This window comes from Gossypium hirsutum, chromosome A01 (assembly GCF_007990345.1).
Source record: "Gossypium hirsutum isolate 1008001.06 chromosome A01, Gossypium_hirsutum_v2.1, whole genome shotgun sequence".
NCBI classification, from domain to species: domain Eukaryota; kingdom Viridiplantae; phylum Streptophyta; class Magnoliopsida; order Malvales; family Malvaceae; genus Gossypium; species Gossypium hirsutum.
Window position 1 is genome coordinate 34427724 of NC_053424.1, and position 6967 is coordinate 34434690.

Sequence of the window (6967 nt, forward strand, 5' to 3'; positions counted from 1 at the left end):
AATTAGAAAGAGATTTCAATTAATCAACCTAGGGCTAGACGTTATTAGTCTCGAGAGAGATAATAATATAGCTTAGGGATTTCTACGGATCAAGTCAAATGAATAAATTGTCTGAATCAGAGTCAAATAACAAGTGAAGTCTAGGTGGATTTTTCCTTGGGTATTGTCTTAATCAATCGGGTTTTCCCAAAAGCTTTTCACCAATTTTCTCTCTGTGCACCCTTAGTTTAGTTAATTAATTTAGATAAACAAATCCCTTAATTTTTAGGCTAGATAATAAAAAGAAAGTAATTACTAGTACTCTTGGTTCCTTTAGGTTCGAAAATCCAGTCTTGCTAAAGTTATACTACTGTTCGATAGGTACACTTGTCTTCATCGCGATAATAGTTAGTTTCAAGAATGATTAAATATAAATTTTTAAAACCTGTCGCAAATATGACGTATCAAGATTTTGGCGCCGTTGCCGGGGAACTAATATATTAGGAACACTCGATTTTTATTACTTTAGCCATTTTACTTTATTTGCAATATAAATTTTTATTTTCTTTTCTAATTTTCTCTTTTATTCACTTCTGGCAGGTTTTTTTTATAGTGTATGACTAGAAGAAACCCGTCAGGACCATTACTTTTTGATAGTGAGATCGATCGTATAGCTCGTAAAAACCGAAAAGAAATAAGGCGAAGCTTAAGATACACAGAGGAAGACCAAGAGGACGATATTCGAACGACAACTGAGGAGATGGCAGAAAATCAGGAAAATCCGCTACCTCTTACGATTGTCGCTGATCCAGTAAATCAGAATCATGCTCCACGCACTATGTATGATTATGCTAAACCGAATTTAATAGGAACTGAGTCAAGTATAGTTAGGACTAATATTGCTGCAAATAATTTTGAACTGAAACCTAACACGATTCAAATGATACAACAATTTGTTCAGTTTGATGGTTTGTAGGATGAGGATCCAAACAATCACTTGGCAAATTTTTCGGAGTTTTGTGACACATTTATAATCAAAGGCGTTTCTGACGATGCCATACGCTTTCGGTTGTTTCCTTTTCACTAAGGAATAAGGCTAAATAGTGGTTGAACTCGTTACCACGGGGTCAATCACTACTTGGGAACAAATGACCGAAAAGTTTTTACTAAAATATTTTTCACAGGCTAAAATGGCTAAATTAAGAAATGATATCTCTTCTTTTGTGCAAATGGATCTAGAAACACTCTACGATGCATGGGAGAGATACAAAGATCTGTTGAGAAGGTGCCCTCACCATGGGTTACCACTCTGGCTACAGGTTCAAACTTTTCACAGTGGGCTAAATCCTTCGACTAGACAGATGGTTGACGCAGTCACTGGTGGGACTATCAATAATAAGACACCTGAGGATGCTTATGAATGTATAGAAAAGATGTCACTGAATAATTATCAGTGGCAAGTCATGAGGACAAAGCCAACGAAAGCAGCCGGCGTTTTTAATGTCGACTCGGTCACCGTGCTCTCTATTCAGGTAGAACTTTTGAATAGAAAAATTGACGGTTTCCTTGGTTCTTCACAGGTTCACCCAGTAATGCAATGCTATGCAAGTGAATGAGGAACGAGCAATTTAGAGTACCCACCTTATGGCCACAACATGGAAAACGAGCAATTAAATTATATGGGTAATAATCCTCGACCTTAAAATAATCCTTACAGTAACACTTACAATGCAGGATGGAGGAACCACCCAAATTTCTCATGGGGAGGCCAAGGGAATCAGATACCACCACCACCTCCAGGCTTCCAACAACCACCTTACCAACAATAGAAAAAGCCAAACCTTGACGAGATGCTAACAAAATTCATCTCGGTGTCAAAAACTCATTTTCAAAATATCGAGATAGCACTTAAAAATCAACAAGCATCGATCTAAGGGCTCGAAACTCATATAGGCCAGCTCGCTAAATTGATATTTGAATGACCACAACGTAGCCTACCGAGTAACACTGAATCTAACCCAAGAGATAAACTCAATGCGATTACCATTCAAGATGAGGAAGGGTTAGTTGCACCTGAACCAGAACCGAGGTAAGAAACTGTGGTAAGTAAAGGTAAAGGTGAGGTGGACCACAATGACCAAAAACAAGTAAGTAAAGAGTACAAACCACATGTACCATACCCCAATGCGACAAGGAAACACCACTCAGACGAACAATTTAGTAAATTCCTTAAACTTTTAAAGAAATTACATATTAACTTACCGTTTATTGAGGCTCTTTCGCAGATGCCGAACGTAGTCAAATTTTTAAAAGAGCTTTTAGCAAATAAGCGGAAGTTAGATGAGGCATCGCATGTAGAGTTAAATGCAGTTTGTTCAACCATTCTACAGAACAAGTTAGCCAACAAATTGAAAGATGCAGGGAGTTTTACGGTTTCTTGTTTAATTGGTAGCTTAAATGTTAAAAATGCTTTGGTTGATTTAAGGGCTAGTATCAATGTCATGCCTTACAAAATGTTTAAGCAACTAGGTCTTGGGAAACCCAAACAAACTAGGATGAGCATTCAATTAGCAGATAAAATAATCAAATTTCCTAGGGGTATTATTGAAGATGTACTTGTTAAAATTGATAAATTTATATTCACAGTTGATTTCGTTGTTCTAGACATAGAGGAGGATAGTAGCATGCCTTTAATTTTAGGGAGGCCCTTTTTATCAACTGCTAGAACGATAATTGATGTTGGTACAGGTGAACTCACACTTCGTGTGGGTGATGAAACAATTACTCTTCAAGCTCGTAATTCGAGTAACATCTCAAAAATCGAGGGTGATTGCATAAATCATACTACTAGTACTGATCATGTTGTAAAACCCTCTGTGTAAAAAATAGGTTCGAAGAGTGCACATGAGCCTTGTTCAAGCAACAACAAAGGACCTATCTATGAAGAACGAATGCTAGGAGTTGAGGAATTAGATGAATGGTGGACACATAAACCAAAACCACGCCTTAACGAGCTCAATATTCCACCAAATCAACTTAAGGTTGGAGACAAAGTACTACTGGATACAGAAGATCCTTGTATTGCCACTTCTGAATCTAATGGAGAAATTCCTCTCACGGTACTCAATATTTTTCCATACGGTACAGTCGAGATAATTCATCCTAAATTCGACACCTTTAAGGTAAATAGTACTGGTCTAAAACCTTATTTTGATAAAATTGATAGCAGGGATAAGGAGTGTAAACTCCTCGAACCACCATGACTATACGAAATTAAGGTAAGTCGAGCTTAGACTATAAATAAGCACTTCTTGGGAGGCAACCCGAGCACTAACAGCATTGATCTCTTTAAAATTTTTGTTTTTAACATTTAATCACTAACTGAGTACTTGGCCATAGGTTTTCTAATCCACACGACTAGGCACACGGGCATGCCTTAGGCCGTGCTCACACCACAGGCGTAGACACAGCCGTGCGATACGGTCATGTGAAAATAGGGCAACAGCCGTGAAAATAAGGCAAAATTTTTCCCTAACACAAGATGCGATAAGTTGCCATGACCGTGAGACGTAGCCGTGGGTGAACCTGTCAAAACAACATAGGCATGCGACACGCCCGTGTCTTGAAGTCGTGGTTGAAACTGAGAATTTAACACAGGCATGCGACACACTAGTGCCCACCACCGTACTCAAGACTAATAAACCAACACAGGCGTGCACCTATACACACGGGCATGGGAGAAGCAAACGAAGTAGAACAGGGCCATACGACACGGCCGTGTGCATCGATATGCCCAAAGAACACTGATGTGAGACAAATTTTAGACGCACCCAAATTTGAAATCGCGAAACACATGGGCTAAAATAAGGGCACACGGGCGTGCCCCACGGACATGTGCCTCAAAATCTATATAAACCCCTCACTATTCATCATCCCCTTCCCCAAAATCCCTAACCTAGCCGCCACAACTCTTACCCACGCCCTCCTTACCAAGCCTGTATGCCAACCACAGCATCACCATCGACGTCCCAAGCCCCTCCCTCTACCAAGCCATTGCATTTGTTCATTCTTTCCTCTTCATTTTGTTTACTAATTTGATTTTGCTTGTGTTATTTTGACTGTAATCTTCATAGTTCTAATAATAGCCATGCTTATGCTCTTTGTTTCTTGCTATTTTAGTTGATGGATTATGGTACATTCATTCTTGTGTTGCCATGGACTTCAATCTATTTCCCATATTATCATTCCCATATGCATTCATTTACTAGGCATTATTCTCGTTTTCCTATTCGTAGTAATGACTTAAAATATCTGATTAGGTTATCTATCAGCATAATTGTTTTTAGTACATGACTCCTATGAAGTATCTCTATTTAGTTCTAACATGCATTGCATATTTCTTTTCCATGCTATTGTTGGGGAGTAATTTTATTTTTTATTATTGTTTATTTCGTCTTGCCATTGCAGATATCATGTCAAACTGTGGTAAGAAAACTGCAGTCCCCGCTTCAAAGAAGAGGAAAGGAACAACGTCATCCTCGGGTCCTACTGCGGAGATCAGGCACCCCTTTATTTAGTTTCCCTTAGGACCCTAAGAAGAACTCTTTCAAATGATTCGGGCCCGACCCTTACATGTGGGCCTTTGCATTGACTTGGCCACACTTGAGCAAGTCCAACTGGCTGACACGATCAGAGCCCTTTTGTCGACTAATCCATAGGAACTCTTCTTTGGGATCAACGAGCCGACGTACCTTGAGCTCACACTGGAACTCTATTCGACCTTTCACTTCCAAACCATTATGACAGAGTTTGATGATCCAGGAACGGTCCAGTTCTGCCTCGGTGGTTTGGAAAGCTAGTTGAGCGTACCTGAGTTTGGAATCGCACTGGGACTATACACGGAGGAGTTCATGGACGACAACAAACTCGACACCCTCCATCGCCATATCGACTATTCTCCTTCGAAGTGTTGGAGTGCTTTAGTCCCTGACTCGGCCACCTATGATCCTAGTCGCTCTAAGGCATCAACCCTCGCCCCATCTCTGCCATACCTACACGCCATCTTAGCCCAAACTCTACCAGGACGGCGAGTGAGCACCAGCGTCGTCAACACTTACAACGCCTATTTCTTGTGGAGCATGGCGAACAGGCATGTCTTTAACCTTGCCTATTTTATTGCCCTCGCCATTCGCCATCAAACGGAGCAGCATAGGAGAGGAGTCATCGCCATTGGCCCCTATGTGACTAGACTGGCACGGTACTTCGGGCTCCTCAACGCAGCAGTACAATCATCCTCCCTGACCCTCATCAGTCAAATGTCCCCACAAGGCATCTCGAGTATGCTACATATGAGGATGATCAAAAAACGACGTGGAACCTACCCTTCTCAGTACCGCCTCATCCAGTCTGCCGAGGAGGAGGACCCAGAGGACATTACTGATGATGTCCCTCCACGTCATGAGGACCCACTGTCTCAGCCACCACCCATCCATCATCGAGTTCATGCGGCGACTTCATACTTTGACATCTCTAAGTGCCTTACTCAATTTTAGCAGCAGTGTTTTCAGCGCTTTGATCACATTGATGCTACTCTTCATCAGATTTGTTAGCACATTCACATCTTATCGCCACCCCACCTCGCGAACCATCCGGTGATGACGATGTTTAATAACTTTTTATTTATTATTTTTATTTTCACTTTTATCTTTATTTATCTTCTTTAAGTACTTTTTATTTTATTTTTCATTAATATTATTTCATTTTTAGGTTTTATAATTTTTATTAAACAATTTATAGTTTCAGCTATTTCATTACAAGTAATTATGCTTCTTTATATTTCCTAAAGAGTTCTTGATGTTATCACAATTATAAAGAGCTCCAAAGCTCATCATCACCTAGGAACTCAAAACTCCATTGGAAAAGGTTCTCCACGACTGCTATGTCTAGCCCGACCACCATGATAAGCTCTTTGCTAGACACTGTGGTTATGGAACCCAACCTCTACCACCACCGGAGTATCCTCCTCCAATCTTATCATTTCCTTGGCCGATTATTCTCCATACCTCCAATTCAAGGATTCCATTCAATATTCAGGAAGTTTCACTTCTCTCCCTCTCTCTTCTGATATTATCTATAATATCCCCAATTAGGGCCTAAACAGAATAGTGGTTTCGTGACCAAAAATCCGAGATAGAAATAATTATTTTATAATTATTTTGATGTTTATGATATGATTGCATGATTGTGTGAAAATTTCGTGATGAAATCCTATGCCTAAAGTGCTTAAATTGAAATTAGGGACTAAATCAAATAATTTGCAAAACTTGCATTCTAGGAGTTTTTAGTATGAAATTGCTTTGGAATATTAATGAGGAGGTCTTAAATAGAAATTTGACCAATTTCAAAGTCTATGGACAAAAATTGGACATGGATGGAATTTTTTTGAAAGTTTAGTAGGAAGGGCATTTTGGTCATTTAGTAATTAAAATGAATTAAAAACAAAATTAAAAGCCAATTTTTGTCCATCTTCTTCATTAGGCCGAAATTTCAAGGGTACCCATAGCTAGGGTTTGTTTCAAGCTTCCAAGCTCCATAGTAAGTGATTCCAAGCCCCGTTTTTAATGTTCTTTACGTTTTTTGGAATCCCGGTAGCTCGATTCAGCTTATGCTAGCAATAATTCAACCTAGGGTTCATATTTGGAAAAATAATCATAGGTGAAATTTGTTTATTTTGGTGTTTTATGATAAAATATGAGGTTTTAAATTATGTTAGACAACTTGTACTACTCTGTTTTAAGTGAAAACGAGTAAAAGGGCTTAATCGGTAAAAATACCTAATAGTCATAAATACATGTTAGAGTGTGAATTTGATGTTGCCATACAAGGGAGAACTGATCAGCATGTCATAAAACATAATAATAAGGTATGAAGTTTAATTCCCGAGCCTAGGGGCAAAAGTGTAATTATGCAAAAGTTTAGGGGCAAAAAT

At 39.2% G+C, this 6967-nt stretch overlaps 1 non-coding gene across 1 annotated transcript; it reads right to left on the reverse strand.

The window, feature by feature from the left end:
- Nucleotides 1-1175: 1175 nt before the first annotated feature.
- On the reverse strand, nt 1176-1282 carry LOC121207664 (small nucleolar RNA R71). Its single transcript, XR_005902789.1, has one exon. It is a non-coding gene; the product is annotated as a small nucleolar RNA R71 (small nucleolar RNA).
- Nucleotides 1283-6967: the final 5685 nt, after the last annotated feature.